This window comes from Armigeres subalbatus, chromosome 2, assembly GCF_024139115.2.
Source record: "Armigeres subalbatus isolate Guangzhou_Male chromosome 2, GZ_Asu_2, whole genome shotgun sequence".
NCBI classification, from domain to species: domain Eukaryota; kingdom Metazoa; phylum Arthropoda; class Insecta; order Diptera; family Culicidae; genus Armigeres; species Armigeres subalbatus.
Window position 1 is genome coordinate 373,257,109 of NC_085140.1, and position 24,295 is coordinate 373,281,403.

At 41.1% G+C, this 24,295-nt stretch overlaps 1 protein-coding gene and 6 non-coding genes across 7 annotated transcripts in view; 4 read left to right on the forward strand and 3 right to left on the reverse strand.

Annotated features, from left to right (window-relative positions):
• Positions 1-24,295, forward strand: part of LOC134213082 (mitogen-activated protein kinase 1) — a 329,641-nt gene that overhangs the window by 70,615 nt on the left and 234,731 nt on the right. The window lies entirely within an intron of this gene.
• Trnah-gug (transfer RNA histidin (anticodon GUG)) lies at positions 121-192 on the reverse strand. Its single transcript has one exon. It is a non-coding gene; the product is annotated as a tRNA-His (tRNA).
• Trnav-aac (transfer RNA valine (anticodon AAC)) lies at positions 301-373 on the forward strand. Its single transcript has one exon. It is a non-coding gene; the product is annotated as a tRNA-Val (tRNA).
• Trnav-aac (transfer RNA valine (anticodon AAC)) lies at positions 781-853 on the forward strand. Its single transcript has one exon. It is a non-coding gene; the product is annotated as a tRNA-Val (tRNA).
• On the reverse strand, positions 1,136-1,207 carry Trnah-gug (transfer RNA histidin (anticodon GUG)). Its single transcript has one exon. It is a non-coding gene; the product is annotated as a tRNA-His (tRNA).
• On the forward strand, positions 1,316-1,388 carry Trnav-aac (transfer RNA valine (anticodon AAC)). Its single transcript has one exon. It is a non-coding gene; the product is annotated as a tRNA-Val (tRNA).
• Trnav-aac (transfer RNA valine (anticodon AAC)) lies at positions 2,848-2,920 on the reverse strand. Its single transcript has one exon. It is a non-coding gene; the product is annotated as a tRNA-Val (tRNA).

Consider the following 24,295-nt stretch of genomic DNA (forward strand, 5'->3'; position numbering starts at 1 on the left):
TCAGTATTCAAATTTTATTACGGTTTTATAACATTATTCTCATGATTTCTCATGGCTTCTGATGATTTCTAACAAAAAGAATAAGCTTCTTCCGTGACAACGGTTCCAAGCTTAGATCGTTGCCGTGACCAGGATTCGAACCTGGGTTACTACGGCCACAACGTAGGGTCCTAACCACTAGACGATCACGGCTATAAGAAGCTGCGTGATGTCTAATGCTATAATTGCATATATGTAGCCCTATTCCAAATAATATAATGAAAATTCCAAATTGTGATTAGCTCGATGAAAAAAACAGAAGTTTCCGTGGTGTAGTGGTTATCACATCCGCTTAACACGCGGAAGGCCCCCGGTTCAATCCCGGGCGGAAACAAATTTATTTTGGATAACGATTCTTTCTATACAAATTTCAATGCGGGTTTATATCATAATTTAGAAAATAAATCATGAACCAATGAACCTAACATGCGGAAGAGCCCCGGTTCGATCTCAGGGCAGAAATAAGTTTATTTTGGATTTGGACTTTCTGTGTTCAAATTCAAATTTTATTACGGTTTTATCACATTATTCTCATGATGTCTCATGGCCTATGCTTGAGTGCCTGAATGATTTCTAACAAAAAGAATAAGCTTCTTCCGTGACAACGGTCCCAAGCTTAGATCGTTGCCGTGACCAGGATTCGAACCTAGGTTACTACGGCCACAACGTAGGGTCCTAACCATGATCACGGCTATAAGAATGAAAATTCCAAATTGTGATTAGCTCGATGAAAAAACAGAAGTTTCCGTGGTGTAGTGGTTATCACATCCGCTTAACACGCGGAAGGCCCCCGGTTCAATCCCGGGCGGAAACAAATTTCTTTTGGATAACGATTCTTTCTATACAAGTTTCTATGCGGTTTTATATCATAATTTAGAAAATAAATCATGAACAATGAACCTAACATGCGAAGAGCCCCGGGTCGATCTCAAGCAGAAATAAGTTTATTTTGAATTTTGACTTTCTGTATACAAATTTTATTACGGTTTTATAACATTATTCTCATGATTTCTCATGGCCTATGCTTGAGTGCGTGAATGATTTCTAACAAAAAGAATAAGCTTCTTCCGTGACAACGGTTCTAAGCTTAGATCGTTGCCGTGACCAGGATTCGAACCTGGGTTACTACGGCCACAACGTAGGGTCCTAACCACTAGACGATCACGGCTGTAAGAAGCTGCGTGATGTCTAATGCTAAAATAACATATAAGTAGCCTTATTTCAAATAATATAATGAAAATTCCAAATTCTGATTCGTTTGATGAAAACAACAGAAGTTTCCGTGGTGTAGTGGTTATCACATCCGCCTAACACGCGGAAGGCCCCCGGTTCGATCCCGGGCGGAAACAAATTTATTTTGGATAACGATTCTCAGTATACAAGTTTGATTACGGTTTTATAACATTATTTTCATGATTTATCATGGCCTATAATTGAGTACTTGACCGATTTCCAACAAAAAGGATAAGCTTCTTTTATGACGACGGTCCCAAGCTTAGATTGTGTCCGTGACCAATTCGCACCTGGGTTACTACGGCCACAACGTAGGGTCCTAACCAGGAATGGAATCCAAAAGAGAATGAAAATTTTTCTCACTTATCATTTCTGTATACATATACGATATGTAGCATACCGCGAGAGACTTTTTTCCCAAGCTGTTATGATAAAGAATTGATTCGGGAGGCTATACCTCATGATAAATTTCTTTTAAAAAGCTCCAAACGCGGGAAGCACTGGTTCTGATGATGCATTTCAACTTGTTCTACACAGCTGTGCGGTCCTCAACACAAAATGAGCGAGAACAAAGCGAGAATCATCACTTTTCTGTGGGGACTGCCAATCCGATTCTGTTTTTTTTGCACTTGTGTACAAGTTTGATAAATTTGTTATCATGGCGTGTTATGATTCGCAACAGTTTTTGCCTTTCTTTTATCATTGTTCATTATCTATTGAGAGTGGTTTGTACAAACCCTGGTCCTAACCAGTAGACGATCACGGCTTTAAGAAGCGGCGTGATGTCCGAGCTGAAGAATGGAAAAGGTTTTTATTCACTGCACAGGCCACTCCAGCCTTAATCTGTATATAAATAAATAAATATAGCAACGCTATAACTGTAAATAAGTATAATACTTATTTCTACACTACATAGATTTGTATATTATTGATTCTATCCTATTCCTTCCCATGGTAATTGTGATGATGCAAAGGTAATCTCTGTCTCCAGTAGCATCAATAACTACACATTAACATTCTTTTCTTCAATTGACTGTAAGGACTTGGCCGGCACTGCTATCGATCAAAATTTGCGAGCTGCTGAAGTCTAAACTAAGCTAAGCTAAGCTGAATTTGGGGATGATGAAGTGCATTGGATCATTCGGGAAAACAGGATATTCCTCCTACGATACATATTATTAATTGCAAAAGGAAGAATATTCCATGAAGTTTTAAAGAAGTCATGCTTCTCATGCCGGGAATTAGGACACTGGAAGGATTATTGCCAGAGCATGTGAGAAACATGTTCCGAGGTTGTTTCTTGACTTTTAGCAAATTAACCCGTCGACTCGCGAAGCTTCACGAACATTTTTAGGGGTTCGTTTTTTTTTGTTTTCTCCGCAAGTAGTAGGTAGGCAAGAAAAAGGTAAACAAATGTTCGCGAGTCTTTTGCATTGCCTACTTCTCGTTTTGTGAGTAAAGTTCGCAGATATCCACCAATGGCGTCAGTAGCACTTGAGTGAAATCCAATGCAGCCGCCCCCAGACTTGAAAGAGGATCCGCCTGACGGTGCAGACAATCAATCTAAAATAAAATTGTTTCCGCCCGGGATCGAACCGGGGGCCTTCCGCGTGTTAGGCGGATGTGATAACCACTACACCACGGAAACGTCTGTTGTTTACTTGAAACTAATCAAGTTTCAAAATTGTGTAACAGAATTGTTGAAAACGAAATATACCCGACCAGTTAGTCATAACAAAATTTTATCCCAATTATATCAATACGTGTTACAAATAACAAAACTTGCAATAATTTTGTTATAAATTCTCTGTCAAAAATTGCCTACATTTTTGGTAGAAAGGAATTGGAAAGAAAACGAAGGTACCACCTTCAGTATAACATGAACTTACATTCAAAGTTGAACCAGCTGGACAAAGTTAATTGTCTACATCATGGATAACCACAATATTTTCAAGAACATAATTTGTTCTAGTATAAGCTATTTTCACCACTTTTTATGTAACACAACGAGTTATATTTCCGTTCAATAAATAACATATTTAGTAATAAGGCTTGTACGCGACAAAATCTGGACACCTTTAAACACGTATAACTTTTGAAATAGAACATCAACGAGTGAAATATTTCGTAGATTGATGAATGTATGTGTGTACTTTCTGAAAATATATTTCTTAAAAGTGTTACAAGTTCGTAGTGAATAATGGCGTCGAAGAAATTGTAGGTTCGGAAAGAATTGTGTGCAGTCGCCATTGAAATTCGGGTCTCTCGATCCAGAAACTGTCTAAAAACATTTTGTTTTCATGTGAACACTGCTCAAAGCGTTTTAAAATATGTTGATGCTTGTTTGACAATATCTAAAGCATCAGAGAGTTGATCAAAGACGGATTTTATGAGCCACCAGAAAAATACGAGCTAGAAACAGATTCTACTGAGGATGTCAAATCATTCGGCACGTATTATTTCTTAGAAAATTCAAATGTCACCAAGTTTCGTGCATACATCGAAGCATCGATAAGGAATGAAGCCATTTGAAGTGAAAAACGTACCGAAATAAACCAACAGCAGTTTATTTTTATTCTTAAAGTTATGTGTCCAGATTTTGTCGCGAACAAGCCTTATTTTTGTTAAAACTAGAAGAGAACAATTTTTGTTATTTTAACTACTAATGATACATGTTTTATAACAACCGCTGTTATAAAAAACTGCTGTAACAGAATAACAAGGTCTGATAAAAATCTGTTACTATCTACTGGTCGGGTATTTTATATATGAGGACTGGGTACTTTTTCTTCTCTACCTAATTAAAAAAAATTGAGAATCAATGTAGTACGGAACTTTGAGGGTGATATTTTATAAGAGATTATTGATTGTAAAACCTGAAATTGGGCTGAACATGGTGCCTGAAGAATTTTTGCAGTATTAGAAATATTTACTTGTCATAAGACGCCATACCTTCCCATTTAATTCCACCACTTGATTGTACCTTGACAGATACGTATTTCGACCTCAACAGTAAGGTCGTCTTTAGTGTCTCGTACTTGACTCGACTAGTGTTGTCTGATATATCTGAATCTTGTTCTGCAATTTTTATGAGTTCAGGGACCCTGCGAACCTATGTCTTGTCGAGCTGATAATAAGCCGAATGCAATGTTTTTTCAACCATTTACAAAATAGCAATAATAATGTCAATAACTTTGTGATGTATTTTCTAATAATGGCATATTTCTCTGTTCTTTTCCTTTTCTAGGTAAGTACCGCACCGATACTAGTCATCCATCGATATTTTGGTAAGATGAAACTGTAGACTCGTCCGTTGTGTTCACATTTGCCAACGGAGGCGTCATTTCCACTTTGCAGTCGGTCATCATCATGGTTATAAATTTCATTTCAATGGTCGTGACGTGTCCAAACATTTACCTTGCTGTGGTCGCGCGCGTCACTGTCGTCATCCAAGTCCGTCAGTTCGATATATTGCCAGTTTCGAAAATGAAATGTAAACACAATTTGCCAGCAAAAATACACTTGGTGACGTTCCTAATTTGTTGCCGAAATATGGTACATATTTAGATTGATGGATGATATAATATAAACGCCGGTCGATTGTAGATTTTGGACTTGTTTGCACCGATTCAATCACGAATTTCAAAAGGGGGTTTCTGAGAAACTCATCGGTCTCATATATAAACGGCAATACGCCCCTTCCATGAGCGAAATGTTGCATAACGGATACTTTTCCGACCCAATTAGGATTGCTGCCCGAGTACCGCAAGGATGTATTCAACTAATTTCTATCACGATTGTTTTTCATCGTCATATCCGAGATCTTGGTTCGTGCAATATTCTTCCATCAATGCCAACAAAATCAAATCGTTGTACTGTACATACATGATCTCGGCATGTCCACCCCGACAGTAAATAGGTTAATGAATTGCAAACGTCGGGATTTTCAAATATTTTGTCAGTTAAATGACGTCCAATAAAGGCGTTTCAAAACAGGTTCTTTGTGACACCATTACTATTCCGTATTATTGCATCGTCATATCAATCTTGAAAGTTGCCATGTCAGATGATTGAAATTCCAATTGAATTTTTGTCACACATCCTGCAGCTTCGCCGTTGCTGCTTTTGTTTTGCCATCATGATTGCATTGTTGGATGTCGATCCTAGTTTTCGGGACCTGTCCGTCCGTTTTTGCCTGGTACATGAGCAGAACTTTTTTCTTCGTGTTTCATAAAACTGTCACCTTTAGCAATCACCACTGTCCCGTTGTTACGAATCTATCCCACGTTCTATCGCATCGCCAAGCAATGTTCAAGGCGGAAGATGGTGCACGAAATGGGAATTTATCATTGTTGGTTTGTTTTCCTCGTTTTCCTTTTTGCGTTTCACGTTTGTTGTTTGAACTATAGGGTTAAATAGAAAACTTTTTTTTTTCAATCATTTGGGAAAATGGAAAAGCTTTCCACTTGAAATATTTTAGAGAACTTCTGACTTATGTAGAAAATTCGACTGAGTTTTGAAATTTTGGCAACCTATAGCAATATATTTCAAAAATCACGTAAAACAATCAAATTGTTGCTCTGATAATGGACTGTTCAAATATGTTGAGACAATAGGACAAATAAAAGATGCAGAAAAAGTCCGACGTTATTTTATTTTAGTTACGTTCTATGTTTGTATTCCACTGATGGATGCAAACATTGAATATATCCAGCATTTGCCACATCGTTTCAAACATTGTGGAATATTCTATGTAACCAAACAGCTCCGCTAATTTATCTCAAAACTTCCTAAATGCAAAGCACCACTTTCAAATATGACTCAAACGGAAAACCTAGCTCAACAAATTGAGTATTATCGTCGCATTTGTGAGTCAAATCACATTTCCATATGCTGATAACGTCAGATGCATTAAATTTTGCAAAAGTCTATCGTCATTTCCGTTTCTCAGCACCAACACTCACATACAATTTGTATTCGCATTCTATTGAGTTAGCTTTCATCGTTGGGGTCCCCCCTCCCGAGCGCTGGATCGCTCGATTCATAACTTTATTTATTGTACGGCCACATTCGAGTTCAGCAGCATGCCAGTGGAATACTAATTGATTATCGTGCATGCCGTACAACATAGAGACCGAGATAGAGACGCTACAATCAGAATCAGATATGCGAAGCCCATGCGATATCATCCGCTTTCTAGACTAGTGCTTTTTGAAAGCCGAATTTGTTCGATCTATGGAATGTGTTATGTTATGATTGTTGTACGACGGCATTCGACCGGCACTTGAACTTTAAGCTTCTGAAATCAGACCAATGTGGGGATGCTTTGAATTATGTTCGTAGTACAGTATGAAGAACAGAGTTCACAAAGCTATTGATGGCTACTATAAATTAGTACCTAATCCAAGTCACAGTGGTTCTTCCATCGGAAAATCTAAATTCAAACAAATTTGTTTCGCTTTTGTACATTGATAATGAACGAAACTCGATAAAAATGAAACAATGTTTTCCAACTTAAATGATACAGGCTCGTGGAAAATAATAGCGGCAGACAATGTTTGCTGCGACATGATCCACGGTTCTAGTGAAACTATCGTTGTGGAAATCAGCAGAAGGGTTCTTAATGCCTCAATTTGAGGAGCACAGGATGCTCCCTCACAATAAATTTCGGAGAGAAATCGCTTCCCAGGAAAGAAAAACAGTCTGGAGAGGGACAACCATTTTTCGCTCACTTCCATTGCCGCGGAAAGTTGGTTTGCTCGTTTACTTCATATCTGAGCTTTTTCGGTGCCATCAACTTCGCCTGAAAAACGCTTGCTTTGGTCTCATTGAAACGAAAAGTTAAAGTCCTGATCAACATTATTTACCGGCTTTGGGACAGAATGTCGAAAGACAAAAGGTCGAAGAGACAAAAGGTCGATGGGACAAAAGGTCGAAGGGACAAAAGGTCGACGGGACAAAACGTCGACGGGACAAAAGGTCGAAGGGACAAAAAGTCGAATGGACAAAATTTAAAAATCTATAATTCTGTATACATGAAAAATACTAAATATACGACAAGTTTGAAAACATGTTTCTGAAAAAAAATTAGCTTGTTACATTTCCCAGAGATTTCTCCTTCTTTATTTCATGGGCAGTTCTTTAATCAATTTACGGTGAATATTCAACAGCCAGGGCGAGCATTGTATGATTTTGATTAGTTCGAGAACTGAAAAATTAAAACTTGTTAGATCGTGCTCTTGTAATACGTGTCGCTTCGAGTGCATGTTTGAGTGAAATACGTTGGTTTTGGTATCTTTGATTCAGTGTCGTATAATTAATTATTTCACCAACGCGACTTCCTATACATTCCTATACATTACATTCCGATGTCGATCATGGAGAATCAGAAGTCTCTTGTATAAATGTGTGTCAAATTTTTTTTTTTTTTTTTTTTTTTTTTTTTGTCTTTATTTGTGTGTTTTTTTAAATTTTACATTAAGTTCAACACAATATGTGTGTCAAATTCATTTTCCACTCATCGTCATGTATTAGATGGGAATATTATTGGTTTTAATTCAACGTGACGTTATTATTGGTTTTAAATAAGAAATAAACACTGAATCATGTACACAAAGACTAGCCGTACATAACATAACATTAACGAAAAAATCTCTCTCATGGTACGCTGAACGATCCTGCATTAGTGTTTCAGGATAAAATCATGATTGTGCATATGCAAGCACTCGGAGTATTCGAGAAACGGGTGCTGAGGACCACCTTTGGCGGTGTACAAAAAGACGGTGTGTAGCGGCGAACAATGAACCACGAGCAAGCCCAGCTCTACGGCGAACCCAATATCCAGAAGGTAGCTAGAAGGGGTACGATGGGCAGGGCATGTTGCAAGAATTCCGTACAACTACCCTGCAAAGATGGTGTTCGCTACCGATCCGGAAGATATGAGACGGTATGGAGCACAGCGAGCGAGGTGGGCAGACCAAGTGTAAAACGACTTGGCGATCATCAAACCTGTACCTACCGAGCCAGTGCAGACTTAGCATACTTGTAATGTAGTTAAGTTAAGGATAATAAATCAGTTGGTTGTGTACAGTGAAGGTAGTGAGACGTTTATTGACGTAAACTACGTCTAAGGGGAAGACTCAGATACAGGGTGTAAAACCGAAATTTCCAAATTCGAGACCGTCACGAAATTAGGATAGATTTCAAACGCTAATAGCGTCTCTATCTTTCGATGGATTTTCGACATTTGCTTATCAATCGATTCAGAAACTCTCCAGCAATTTGCCAATTATATTGATACTATTGATTATAAACGTTAAACTATTGAAAATGTTGTTTCTTTCCAAACCGGGTGAAAAATTCAATTCCGTTCATAAATCCCCAACACGGACATCAGATTGCAGTAAGGTACGGGCCTTTTGATCCACTGCTTCGTTTTCCCTGTGTATAAAAAGCCCCATGTTTCGCGTGCGCGCGTCATTTTCATTCTGGATGTCACGGTGAGCGGACCATGGCGGTCCCAGTGACAACGGCTGTCTCAGCGGTGTGGTGGTGCGGATGAATTTTTTTCGGCCGGTGGTGCTGGCGGTCGTGGAAGCAGCAGCACATCATTTTCATCCGTGTCCCATCTTCGGCGGATCTGGCAATCGACGGCGTTCGTTGAGCCGAATCATCGGATGGCGGTCGCGCAGCTCAGTGGCTGCTGATAAGGCACATAAGTGGCAATTAATTGGTTCTTTTCAGGACCATCATTATATTTGGGAGGAAGGTTAAGTTGAAATAATTTTCCTAAAGTGCAACCGTTAGGAACTGGAAAATTCTTCGGTGAAATTTTCTAGCGTAATTCAGAGTTATATGATTTTAGTGATTGAAAATGTTGATATTAGACGAACTTTCTTCATAGAACAAAGCATAACTGTTTGGCATCGGTAGCGGAATCATAGCATTAGTGCCGGTCCGAGCATAGGCTGTCAGCGGAAGATTGATACAGCAATTTATTCACTAATGTGGCGTTTGCAACGATTTGGATGTTGTCGGCACAACATGAAATTTTCCCGCGAGACTCTAACTTTGTATTTTTTCTGTTGATGATTGAAAAAGAAATCGGTTCCGAGATGAACTTTATTCAAAGCGCAACGCTAACGTCGGTAGTTGAATCCCAAGCAAGTATCGGAAGGAGACCATGCAAAGAATTGATTCGCATTATGACTGAAGAAAATTGTATGGCGTCAGTATTGATGTTTGCTGCAGATTTTTGACTTAAACTACATCTAAGGGGAAGACTAAGATACAGGGTGTAAAACGGAAATTTCCAAATTCGGGACCGTCACAAAAATTAGGATAGATTTCAAACGCTAATAGCGACTTTATCTTTCTATGGATTTTCGACATTTGCTTATCAATCGATTCGGAAACCCTTCAGCAATTTTCCAATTCTTTTGATACTATTGATTATCATAAATGCTTAATTTTTTTTTCTGCAACAAATATGATTTTGAAAAAGTATCACCGGCGCGTGCTTACTTGCAATCTACATGCTGATACATTTACAGTTACATCAAACAAATGAAAACCGAAATACGCCACTCCAAAATTACGAGGTGACAATGTTAGAAAGAGACAAAAGATAGGAAAAATAACACGGTGTGTAGTGCCTCCCCGAGTCACCTTAGGGAAGATCCATTAATTACGTAACGCAAAAATTGGGCATTTTCAACCCCCCCCCCCACCTACCTATGGCACACTTTTTGTATGAAGCATCTAAAAATTATGTATGGGTCGTCACACTTCGCCCAACACCCCCCCCCCCTGCCCCTCTTAGCATTGCGTAATTTGTGGACGCTCCTTAAGAACCACTTTCATTGATGGTAGCCCATCGTTAGTACTTCAGACAAGAAAATTTAATTTGAGCGCTGATGTTGATGACGACGACCGCACGGCCCACACCATCGGTGAGATTAAGGGGAAGCTCAGTGGCGCGGCCGATAAAATGCACCTTGGCGCGCTTCCCGATTTTTTAGAATTTTTAGGAAAGGAATTTCAAAATTCTAAACAAATCACCTTCTTTGTTAGATCCTAAGGCTAATTTACGTTGAAAAATATTTTCGATATATGAAAATTTGGGAAAACTGGACTCTCGACAAAATGGAAATTTTGACCGAAAAAGTATCCCCGGACCGACTAGTTTTATGTTTGCACAACATTCTCGGCCAGATATACCAAATTTCCCGATGAAATTTTATATCCGTTGCATTCTGCTACTCACAACGATTCGATTGGTATATAAATTTTACCATATTCCATGAAAAATGTCGAAATTAGAAGCATTTTCCTGAAAGATTGTTGAAAATTTTCATCTCTCACCGCTGATCAACAACAGCGAACGATGACCTTGGACAGAGGCGAACGGGAGAAAACAAAAAGATAAAAGAATTAGATTTGCTTTATTGAAGTGATTTAGATTTTACACGATATGATGATAACAATCATGTTGTTCACTAGGACGACGGTCAAGCAGAGCAGCGTGTTCGTGGCTATTCTGTTGGATTATTTTTTGTGAGTTACGAAAGTACTTCGGAGTGTTACGTTTTATTGCGCACCATATAGGAGATGAAGCAGAGCAGCGTGCTGGCGACTTTCAATTTGGTTGGTTTTTGAATTCTATCTGCGCGCCGAGAGTTCGTATTTTACGCATTGACAATTATTCAATTAGATTTCATGTTCGCAAAGTACACTGCGGCGGAAGTGAAGCAGAGCAGCGTGGTTGCGACTATTCAATTGGGTTGGTTTTTGTATTCTATCTGCGCGCCAAGAGTTCGCGTTTTACGCATTTTATCAATGCGCAATTCAATTAGATTTCATGTTCGCAAAGTACACTGCGGCGGAAGTGAAGCAAAGCAGCGTGGTTGCGACTATTCAATTGGGTTGGTTTTTGTGTGCTATCTGCGCGCCAAGAGTTTGCATTTTAGGCATTGACAATTCAATTAGATTTCATGTTCGCAAAGTACACTGCGGCGGAAGTGAAGCAGAGCAGCGTGGTTGCGAATATTCAATTGGGTTGTTTTTTGTATTCTATCTGCGCGCCAAGAGTTCGCGATTTACACATTTTGTCAATGCGCAATTCAATTAGATTTCATGTTCGCAAAGTACACTGCGGCGGAAGTGAAGCAGAGCAGCGTGGTTGCGACTATTCAATTGGGTTGGTTTTTGTATTCTATCTGCGCGCCAAGAGTTTGCATTTTAGGCATTGACAATTCAATTAGATTTCATGTTCGCAAAGTACACTGCGGCGGAAGTGAAGCAGAGCAGCGTGTTTGCGACTATTCAATTGGGTTGGTTTTTGTATTCTATCTGCGCGCCAAGAGTTCGCGTTTTACGCATTTTATCAATGCGCAATTCAATTAGATTTCATGTTCGCAAAGTACACTGCGGCGGAAGTGAAGCAAAGCAGCGTGGTTGCGACTATTCAATTGGGTTGGTTTTTGTGTGCTATCTGCGCGCCAAGAGTTTGCATTTTAGGCATTGACAATTCAATTAGATTTCATGTTCGCAAAGTACACTGCGGCGGAAGTGAAGCAGAGCAGCGTGGTTGCGAATATTCAATTGGGTTGTTTTTTGTATTCTATCTGCGCGCCAAGAGTTCGCGATTTACACATTTTGTCAATGCGCAATTCAATTAGATTTCATGTTCGCAAAGTACACTGCGGCGGAAGTGAAGCAGAGCAGCGTGGTTGCGACTATTCAATTGGGTTGGTTTTTGTATTCTATCTGCGCGCCAAGAGTTTGCATTTTAGGCATTGACAATTCAATTAGATTTCATGTTCGCAAAGTACACTGCGGCGGAAGTGAAGCAGAGCAGCGTGGTTGCGACTATTCAATTGGGTTGGTTTTTGTATTCTATCTGCGCGCCAAGAGTTTGCATTTTAGGCATTGACAATTCAATTAGATTTCATGTTCGCAAAGTACACTGCGGCGGAAGTGAAGCAGAGCAGCGTGGTTGCGAATATTCAATTGGGTTGGTTTTTGTGTGCTATCTGCGCGCCAAGAGTTTGCATTTTAGGCATTGACAATTCAATTAGATTTCATGTTCGCAAAGTACACTGCGGCGGAAGTGAAGCAGAGCAGCGTGGTTGCGAATATTCAATTGGGTTGTTTTTTGTATTCTATCTGCGCGCCAAGAGTTCGCGATTTACACATTTTGTCAATGCGCAATTCAATTAGATTTCATGTTCGCAAAGTACACTGCGGCGGAAGTGAAGCAGAGCAGCGTGGTTGCGACTATTCAATTGGGTTGGTTTTTGTATTCTATCTGCGCGCCAAGAGTTTGCATTTTAGGCATTGACAATTCAATTAGATTTCATGTTCGCAAAGTACACTGCGGCGGAAGTGAAGCAGAGCAGCGTGGTTGCGAATATTCAATTGGGTTGGTTTTTGTGTGCTATCTGCGCGCCAAGAGTTTGCATTTTAGGCATTGACAATTCAATTAGATTTCATGTTCGCAAAGTACACTGCGGCGGAAGTGAAGCAGAGCAGCGTGGTTGCGAATATTCAATTGGGTTGTTTTTTGTATTCTATCTGCGCGCCAAGAGTTCGCGATTTACACATTTTGTCAATGCGCAATTCAATTAGATTTCATGTTCGCAAAGTACACTGCGGCGGAAGTGAAGCAAAGCAGCGTGGTTGCGACTATTCAATTGAGTTGGTTTTTGTGTGCTATCTGCGCGCCAAGAGTTTGCATTTTAGGCATTGACAATTCAATTAGATTTCATGTTCGCAAAGTACACTGCGGCGGAAGTGAAGCAGAGCAGCGTGGTTGCGACTATTCAATTGGGTTGGTTTTTGTATGCTATCTGCGCGCCAAGAGTTCGCATTTTAGGCATTGACAATTATTCAATTAGATTTCATGTTCGCAAAGTACACTGTGGCGGAAGTGAAGAAGAGCAACGTGGTTGCGAATATTCAATTGGGTTGTTTTTTGTATTCTATCTGCGCGCCAAGAGTTCGCGATTTACACATTTTGTCAATGCGCAATTCAATTAGATTTCATGTTCGCAAAGTACACTGCGGCGGAAGTGAAGCAGAGCAGCGTGGTTGCAACTATTCAATTGGGTTGGTTTTTGTATTCTATCTGCGCGCCAAGAGTTTGCATTTTAGGCATTGACAATTCAATTAGATTTCATGTTCGCAAAGTACACTGCGGCGGAAGTGAAGCAGAGCAGCGTGGTTGCGAATATTCAATTGGATTAGTTTTTGTATTCTATCTGCGCACCAAAGGTTCGCGTTTTACGCATTTTGTCAATGCGCAATTCCATTAGATTTCATGTTCGCAAAGTACACTGCAGCGGAAGTGAAGCAAAGCAGCGTGGTTGCGACTATTCAATTGGGTTGGTTTTTGTATGCTATCTGCGCGCCAAGAGTTCGCATTTTAGGCATTGACAATTATTCAATTAGATTTCATGTTCGCAAAGTACACTGCGGCGGAAGTGAAGCAGAGCAACGTGGTTGCGAATATTCAATTGGATTAGTTTTTGTATTCTATCTGCGCACCAAAGGTTCGCGTTTTACGCATTTTGTCAATGCGCAATTCAATTAGATTTCATGTTCGCAAAGTACACTGCGGCGGAAGTGAAGCAAAGCAGCGTGGTTGCGACTATTCAATTGGGTTGTTTTTTGTATTCTATCTGCGCGCCAAGAGTTCGCGTTTTACGCATTTTGTCAATGCGCAATTCAATTAGATTTCATGTTCGCAAAGTACACTGCGGCGGAAGTGAAGCAAAGCAGCGTGGTTGCGACTATTCAATTGGATTAGGTTTTGTATTTTATCTCCGCGCCAAGAGTTCGCGTTTTACGCATTGACAATTCAATTAGATTTCATGTTCGCTATTTCAATAGTGTTTTAAAAGAGGCAAACAGATTTCAAGTTCGCTTAAGTGCACATCGATGCATGGCAGTGAAGCAGAGCAGCGCTACTTTGTATCTTTCAATATATGTCTTATATTCTAGTAATCGCTAAAACTGGAAAACGTCCTTCATACCGTTTTCATCTGCTATACTATTCCTACAACTTGACTAATAACAGGTAACTGTTAGATTTTGAAATGATCAAGAAAACTCGTTACGGCGTCCAATTTGACGATACTACTCATCGATTACTATATTATTGGGAACCAAATAACCAGGACAAACCTCTGTCACAGAACCTAACCCTCGGATTCCAATAAAATTTCGCATGAAGTTGGGGCGAGTCCAGAGATGTTCTCGGCTTGCAGTGGGCGAGTGATTGCTTCATCAATACCCCTTTTCATTCCCAATAGACCGTTAGAACATTATAAACCCCCGTATAAACCATTCGAAATACTATAGAATATTCGGTATTCGGTAGGATCTCCGAAGGAATTTCCTTAGAAATTTCAAAAGAACTTCAGAGGGAACTTCCAAAGGAATTTCCAAAGGAACTTCCGTAGGAACTTCCAGAGGAATTTCCGGGAACTTCAAAAGGAACTTCCAAAGAAACATCCGTAGGAACTTCCGAAAAAACTTCCGTGGGTACTTCCGAAGGAACTTCCGATGAAACTTTCGGGCGAATTCTCGGTGTAATTGCCGAAGGAACTTCAGAAAGATTTGCTGTAGGAACTTTCGTAGAAATTTTAGGAGGAACTTCAGTAGGAAGTTCCGAAGAAATTCTTCTTCCGAAGGAACATCTCAGAATCATCCTGAGGTATTCCCGAAAAAACTGCTGGAAGAATTCTCGAAGGAACTTCCGTATGAATTTCAGTGAAAACTTCCGTAGACGTTTCCTAATGAAGTTTTTTTTTCGGACGTTGCTACGGAAGTTCCTTTTGAAATTCCTCCGGATGTTTCTTTTGAAATTCCTCCGGAAGTTCTTCAGGATTTTTTCCAAAAGTGCCTTTAGAAATCCTCAGGAAGTTCCTTTTGAAATTCTTTCGGAAGTTCCTTTTGGAATTCCTCCTTTTTCTCTTGGATTCCTTTGGAATTCTGCCAGAAGTTCCTCTTGCAATTCCTCCGAAAATTCCTTCTGGAGTTCATTTTGGAATTTCTCCGGAAGTTCCTTCGGGAATTTCCACTAAAACTCCTGCGGGAATTCTTACGGAAGTTCCTTCAAGATATTCTCCTAACAATCCTCTGAAAATTCCACCGGGAGTTCCACCGGAAGTTTTTCAAGAATTCCGTCGTAAACTCCTCTGGCAATGCCTCCAGCAGTTCATCTGGGAATACCATTGTGAATTCCTTTAGAGTTTCCTTCGGCAGTTTCTACGGAAGTTCAACCGGGTTTTTTCCGGAAGTTCCTTCAGAAATTCCTCCGGAAGTTTCTTCAAAAATTCCTCTGGAAGTCCCTCCATGAATTCCTCCGGAAATTTCTTCACGAATTCCTCCGGAAGTCAAGTTCCTCCGGAAGTTCCTAGGGAAGTTCCTCCGGAAGTTCCTACGGAAGTTCCTCCGGAAGTTCCTACGGAAGTTCCTCCGGAAGTTCCTACGGAAGTTCCTCCGGAAGTTCCTACGGAAGTTCCTCCGGAAGTTCCTACGGAAGTTCCTCCGGAAGTTCCTACGGAAGTTCCTCCGGAAGTTCCTACGGAAGTTCCTCCGGAAGTTCCTACGGAAGTTCCTCCGGAAGTTCCTACGGAAGTTCCTCCGGAAGTTCCTACGGAAGTTCCTCCGGAAGTTCCTACGGAAGTTCCTCCGGAAGTTCCTACGGAAGTTCCTCCGGAAGTTCCTACGGAAGTTCCTCCGGAAGTTCCTCCGGAAGTTCCTACGGAAGTTCCTCCGGAAGTTCCTACGAAGTAAGTTTCTTTGAAAATTCATCCGAAAGTTTTTTCGAGAATTCTTCCAGAAATTCCTTTGGGAATTCCTCTGGAAGTTTCTTCGAGAATTCCTCTGGAAGCTCCTTTTGGAATTCCCCCGTATCTACGGAAATGCTTCGGAAGTTCATTCGTGAATATTTCCGGAAGTTCCATGGGGAATTCCTTCAAATGCACCTACGGAAGTTTCTCTGGAAGTTCCTTCGAATTTGCTACGGAACATCACACAAAAGTTCCTTCGGGAATTTCTCCGCCAGTTTTTCGGGGATATTTCCGTTAGATCCTTCGGAGATTTTTTCGGAACTTCTTTCGGGAATGCCTCCGGAAGTTCCTTCGGCAATTCCTTTGGATGTTCCAGAAGATCTTTCGGATGTTCCTTCAGAATTCGTCCGGAAGTTTCATTAACGGGAACTCCTGAAAGAACTCCGAATGAACATCCGAAAGAATTCCCGAAGGAATTTTTGAAAGAATTCCCGAAGGAACTCCTGAAGGAATTCCCGAATGAACATCCGAAAGAATTCCCGGAGGAGCTTCCGGAGGAATTGCTGAAGGAACTGACGGAGGAATTCCTTAAGGAACTTCCGGAGGAATTCCTGAAGGAACTTCTGGAGAAATTCACGAAGGAACTTCCGGAAGAATTCCTTAAGGAACTTTCGGAGGAATTCCTGAAATAATTTCCGGACGAATTCCTGAAGGAACTTCCGAAGGAATTCCTGAAGGAACTTCCGGAGGAATTCCTGAAGGAACTTTCAGAGGAATTCCTGAAGGAACTTCCAGAGGAATTCGTGAAGGAACTTCCAGAGGAATTCCTGAAGGAACTTCCAGGGGAATCTCTGAAGGATCTTCCAAAGGAATTACTGAAGAAACTTCCAGAGGAATTCCTAAAGGAACTTCTGGAGGAATTCCTGAAGGAACTTTGGAGGAGTTTCTGATGAAACCTCCGGATGAATTCCTGATGGAACCTCTGGAGGAATTTTGATGGAACCTCCGGAGTAATTCCTGAAGGAACTTCCGGAGAAATTCCTGAAGGAACTTACGAAGGAATTCTTCAAGGAACTTTCGTAGGAATTCCTTCAGAAACTTCCGGAGGAACTCTTGAAGAGACTTTCAGAGGAATTCCTGAAGGAACTTCCCGACGAATTCCTAAAGAGGAATTCTTGAAGGAACTTCCAGAGGAATTCCTGAAGGAACTTCCGGAGGAATTCCCAAAGGAACTTCCGGAGGAATTCCCAAAGGAACTTCTGGAGGAATTCCCAAAGGAACTTCCGGAGGAATTCCCAAAGGAACTTCCGGAGGAATTCCCAAAGGAACTTCCGGAGGAATTCCCAAAGGAACTTCCGGAGGAATTCCTGATGGAACTTCCGGAGGAATTCCTGATGGAACCTCCGGAGGAATTTTTGATGAAACCTCCGGAGGAATTCCTGATGGAACCTCTGGAGGAATTCTTGATGGAACCTCCGGAGGAATTCCTGAAGGAACTTCCGGAGAAATTCCTGAAGGAACTCACGGAGGAATTCCTCAAGGAGCTTTCGTAGGAATTCTTGAAGGAACTTCCGGAGGAACTCCTGGAGCAACTTCCAGAGGAACTCCTGAAGGAACTTCCCGACGAATTCCTGAAGAGGAATTCCTGAAGGAACTTCCGGAGGAATTTCTAAAGGAACTTCCGGAGGAATTCCCAAAGGAACTTCCGGAGGAATTTCCAAAGGAACTTCCGGAGGAATTCCTGATGGAACTTCCGTAGAAATTCCTGATAGAACCTCCGGAGGAATTCCTGATGGAATTTCCGGAGGAATTCCTGAAGGAACTTTCGGAGGAATTCCTGAAGGAACTTCCAGAGGAATTCCTGAAGGAACTTCCGAAGGAATTCCTAAAGGAACTTCTGGAGGAATTCCTGATAGAACTTCTGGAGGAATTCCTGATGGAACTTCTGGAGGAATTCCTGATGGAACTTCTGGAGGAATTTCTGATGAAACTTCCGGAGGAATTCCTAATGGAACTTCCGGAGGAATTCCTGATGGAACCTCCGGAGGAATTCCTGAAGGAACTTCTGAAGGAATTTCTAAAGGAATTTCTGGAGGAATTCCTGATAGAACTTCTGGAGGAATTCCTGATGGAACTTCTGGAGGAATTCCTTATGGAACTTCCGGAGGAATTCCTAATGGAACTTCCGGAGGAATTCCTGATGGAACCTCCGGAGGAATTCCCGAAGGAACTTTCGGAGGAATTCCTGAAGGAACTTCCGAAGGAATTTCTAAAGGAATTTCTGGAGGAATTCCTGATGGAACTTCTGGAGGAATTCCTGATGGAACTTCTGGAGGAATTTTTGATGGAACTTCCGGAGGAATTCCTAATGGAACCTCCGGAGTAATTCCTGATGGAACCTCCGGAGGAATTCTTGATGGAACTTCTGGTGGAATTACTGATGGAACTTCCGGAGAGATTCCTGATAGAACTTCCGGAGTAATTCCAGATGGAAATTCCGGAGGATTTCCTGATGGAATTTCCCGAAGAATTTCTGATTGAACATTCGGATGAATTTCTGAAGGAAGTCCCGGAGGAACTTCCGTAGGAATTCCTGAAGGAACTTCCGGAAGTATTCATGAAGGAACTTTCGTGGGTATTCCTGAAGGAACTCCCGAAAGAATTCACGGAGGAACTTTCGAAAGAATTCATGAAGGAACTTCTGAAAGAGTTCCCGAAGGAATTCCTGAAAGAACTCCCGAATGAACATCCGAAAGAATTCCCGAAGGAACTTCCGGAGGAATTCCTGAAGAAACTTCCGGAGGAATTCCTGAAGAAACTTCCGGAAGAATAGCTGAAGACACATCCGGAGGAATTCCCGAAGGAACTTCCGGAGGAATTCCCGAAGGAACTTCCGGAGGAATTCCCGAAGAACTTCCGGAGAAATTCCCGAAGGAACTTTCGGAGAAATTCGCGAAGGAACTTCTGGAGGAATTCCTGAAAGAACTCCCGGAGGAATTCCTGAAGGAACTTCCGGATGAATTCCTGAAGGAACTTTCGGAGGAATTCCTAAAGGAACTTCCGGGGGAATTTGCCAAAGATACTTCCGGAGGAATTCCTGAAGTAACTTCCGGAGGAATTCCCGAAGGTAATTCCAGATGAATTCCCGTACTAGCTTCCGGAGGAATTCCTGAAGGGACTTCCGAAGATATTCCCGATGATACTTCCGAAAGAATTCATTAAGGAACTTCCTGAAGAAAGTCCCGTAACGAACTTCCAAAAGAGCTTCGGTAGAAATTCTCAAAGGATTTTCTGAAAAATCTTCCAGAGGAATTTCCGAAGGAGCTTGCGGAGTAATTCCCGAAGAAACGTCCAGAGGAATTCCCGGATATACTCCTCCGGATTTTTCCAGATGAGTTCCTAAAGGAATTTCCGAAAAAAATACGGTGGAGTTGTAGAAGGAACTTGCGAGGGAATTCCCATAGGAACTTCAGGAGGAATTCCGGAAGGAACTACCGGAGGAATTCCCGAAGGAACTTCCAGAGGAACTCCAAAAGAAACTCCTGGACGAATTCCCGAAGGACTCTAGAGGAATTTCCGAAAGAACTTCCGAAGGAATTTCCGGAGGAGCTTCCGAATGCATTTCCATAGGAACTTCCTAAAGAAACATCCGTAAGGAACATCCAAAGGAACTTCCGTAGAAATTCTTGGGTGAATTCGTGAAAAACTTTCGGAGGAATTCCCGAAGAAACTTTCTTATGAACATCCATCGAAACTTCAATATAAACTTTCGTAAGAACTTCTAAAGGAACTTCCGTAGGAACTTTCGAAGAACTTCTGTGTGTACTACCGAAGGAGTTATCTGAAGAACTTCCAGAGGAATTCTGAAGGAACTTCTGGTTGAATATCCAGATAAACTTTCGGAGGTATTTCCAGAGGTATTTTTGGAAGATATCCCAAAGGAGCTTGGATATCGGTCAAAACGGATCGAGTAATGATAATCACTTGCGCCGCCAAGCGGAGGACTTTCAAAACAATACGATCTTTGACAGTTTCGTTTTGACCTCTTGAACAAATTTGAAGAAGATGAAAGTTGCCAAAATCTTATGTATTCCACGATATCTAACCCAACGCTTATTCCCACATACATTAGCTCCACCAAGCAGAGCATAAAAAATTCACCTCCATGAAACAACTTCGGCCCGAATTTTGACGAACGTCGCATGACTATTCAAAACATAGAATGACTTACTCAGTTTTGTTCTCCGCAGATTATTCATATGATTGATACTGAGAATGGTCACTGCGTTCGAAGAAAACATAATTAGCCTTGTTTATATTTACTTTCAGTGCAAAAATGTCCCTCAGTTAAACTCCGGGGTCAGATCTAAGTAGATTATTGTTTTAAACATCCAGGGCCGGATTTATGGGGGGGCCGGGGGGGCCGTGGCCCCGGGCCCCCACAAATCTTATGTACCAGAACCAACCTTTTTTGTACATTTTGGGGCCCCCACATACCGTCGGCCCCGGGGCCCCCTTCCGGCTAAATCCGGTCCTACATCATATTTTACAGTAATTGATTAATTTACGAAATCTAAATAAATACTCACTGACTTATATTCGATCGGAAATTGTGAGTGTTCAGCCGAATATGAATATGTTACGAAGTGAGGGTGACAAAGAAGGCCGATGAGCTTCACCAAAAATATTCGATTATTTAAAGCTCTGCCGCCAAGCGGATGAGTTCCAAAATAATATGATCTGCAACAGTTTCTTTTTTTCCTCCAGAACAAATTTGTAGAAAATGGCAACTTTCTAATTCTTAGGGATTCCACAATATCCAACCAAACGCTTATTCCCATATACACTGGCGCCACCAAGTGGATGAGCTATGAAATAATATGATTTGCAATAGCTTCGTTTTGACCTCTTGATCAAATTTGTAGAAGACGGCAACTTTCTAAATCTCACGGATTCCACAATATCCAACCCAGCGAGTATTGACATAAAAACTAGCTCTGCCAAGCGGATGACTTCCAAAATAATATGATCTGCGACAGCTTCGTTTTGACCTCTTGAACAAATTTGTAGAAGAAAACAACTTTAAAAATCATACGGATTCTAAAATATCTTACATAGGGAAAATGTCGGCTTCGGCATGTTTTTTTTCTATTATTGTCAGGGGTTTTCTATTTTCTAATTTGGCCTAAACATTCTTTGGCATATCAAAGACTTTTTGGCCAAATTCCATAAAATTTGGTCAACAAAACCCCCTGACAATAATAGAACAAAACCTTCCGAAACCGTCATTTCCGTATATCAACATAAACATCGAGTTGAAGACCTTGTGAACACCTACCATGCAATTTGCATGAAAATTAGGACTTGCTTTGATGTTTTGAGGAATCAAGAGGTCATTTTTGATCTGTTAGCACCAGTTAGCCAAAAGTGGTTGCAGCAACTTGATTGGGACTGAATCTGGTCACATATAAGTTGTAGTGTCACATGCGGAACATATGTGCTGCTAGGGAGGTCTCAACGTCTCAGACAAATCTTGGTGGGCGAGAAAATTTATGACTCCCGAAATTATTCAAATCGGTTTACTAACGGCTTAGATACAGCGATTTGGAAAAAACGTTCCGACTTTTTTCAAGGCTTGGTCTCTCGTGTAAGTAAAACCTATCTCGGTCTCGGCTGAGAATTATTCCCTAATAACGGAGCCCTGTCAACCCCAAATCGGGTAGTCGCTGGAGTGAGGCAATGATGTGTGTATACCATCTCCGCCAATCATCCTCATCGTTGTCGACGAGATTATAGTGGGTGTAATTGACCGTGTACCGAACCGTGGGATGCTCTGACATCCTCTTACTATGAAGCACCGGATGATGTTACTCTACTAGCGCAACGCTGCTCTGGTATGCAGAGAAGCAGAACGACCTGTCCGAATGCTTGTTTACAGCAGGTCTCACAATCAAAGTCAACAAAATCAAAATCAACAACCCCTCCAACTTTACAGAAACCGGGCAAGCAGTAGAGGAGATCGAAAACTTTCAATATCTTGCCAGACAGGAGGCGTCGGGTGGTGGAACCATTTGACAAAGGAGTACAGATCAAGAAGATATTAGCCAATGCACTAAATTTCACCACACATAAATTTCAAGTATTCCTCAACCGATGTCTACGTTTTAGAATTCGGACCTTCATCGACAATGCTTTCAAAAACCAATATCAACAGAAATTCTAGAGCGTAACCCTAACGAGCCTGGATTAAAAACAAAGAGACGCAATACTCCTACCTTTAACAACCTTGTGCTCGATTGGAACAACCGATTTGACAGCAAATGCGCTGTTCCAATTTTGACACTTCATCTCTTTGTTATGAGTGCAGCCTCTTTACGTAACCCAACAAACATTGGAGGTGAGTAAAGCGCTTATATGACCAAAAATAGTCTTCCTCAGCTAAAAAACTAGCTTTGTTCAGCTAAAATTTTTTGTTGGGAAATGGAGGTGGGTTGGCCACACATTACGAAAAAGCGGAGACGAAATCTGAAATCAGGTTGTGAACTGGAATTCAGCAAGATATTGCAGCAGAGGCAGATCCAGAGGCTCGTAGCGACGAAGCCTCGATAAAGAAATGATGGAAGTCTACAGGAATCTGACTTAGGCCCAGATCAAGGGTAGAGCGAGCAGCCGAAAAGGATGGAAATCTTTACGTTGGGCTTCTGTATCTCAAGACACATGAGTGACTGAGTCAGATTCATGATTCATTTGCAGAGCATCAGCAAATGAGAAACTGAAACATTGCCAATGACAACAACATTGCACTTTCTTCCAAATGCTATGATAAACTCATCTCGCAACATGCAAATTTCCGGAACGGCAAAACAACAGTATGTACAATAATTGCCTGTCGCGCTTCTAAAATAATCGGTTCATGATAATGGGATAAAAATTTATAAGTTGTCAATTTTCTGTATAAAAATGATAATATGTTAACATGATTTCTGTTTTGCTTCTGGAATTTACAAATAACCGCTCACACAAAAAAATACTTCATTATACTTGGTAGATATAAAATTTATTCCAGTGTTGTCTTTGTCCTCTGCAGATTTGGTCAAAGACATTGTACTACTCCAAAATAAAAAATACATTATCGCTAACAGGATACGCCCTGAAGCCTCATTGCGCATATCACCTCCACATCACCGCTTGGTGCAATATTTTACACAACTCTTTTTGATTCGAGACGCACTATGCTTCCGGGTAGGCGATCTAATGCTCTGTCAGCTCTCGCTGATATAGAGGCAAGGCAAATCTTTTGTAATATTTTAGATCTTTTGTTCTATGCGTGGCTTTGTGTTCGCCATCGCGCGATCATCGTTTATCAGCGGTGAGAGATGAAAATTTTCAACAATCTTTCAGGAAAATGCTTCTAATTTCGACATTTTCCATGGAATATGGTAAAATTTATATACCAATCGAATCGTTGTGAGTAGCAGAATGCAACGGATATAAAATTTCATCGGGAAATTTGGTATATCTGGCCGAGAATGTTGTGCAAACATAAAACTAGTCGGTCCGGGGATACTTTTTCGGTCAAAATTTCCATTTTGTCGAGAGTCCAGTTTTCCCAAATTTTCATATATCGAAAATATTTTTCAACGTAAATTAGCCTTAGGATCTAACAAAGAAGGTGATTTGTTTAGAATTTTGAAATTCCTTTCCTAAAAATTCTAAAAAATCGGGAAGCGCGCCAAGGTGCATTTTATCGGCCGCGCCACTGAGCTTCCCCTTAAGAGCTACTTTCGTTGGTGGTAGCCAATCGTTAGTAGGTACTTCAGACAAGAAAATTTAATCTGAGCGCTGCTGTTGATGACGACGACCGCGCGACCCACACCATCGCCGGGAATAAAATTTCCGGTTGGAGCTCCGCCGATGCCGAAGGTGGTACCACGGTCTGCTCTCCGCGACATCTCGAACGAAATGGCTCGCGCGCGCGGAGGAGCTGCTTTCTTGTAATCAATAAAGTTGAACCTGTAGCCACGCCCCTTTCGTGAGTGTGTGACGATTACACAATATTCGCAGCCATACCGGACAACAAAGAGGTGGGACTAATGGGCCATCTTTATTGATTATAAGAAAACTGCTCTCCTGCCCGCGCGCGGGTGCATTTCATTTGAAATGTCGCGGAAAGCAGTCCCAGCATCGGCGGAGTTGCTGAGCGAATTAATCGGTTCTTCTCAGGA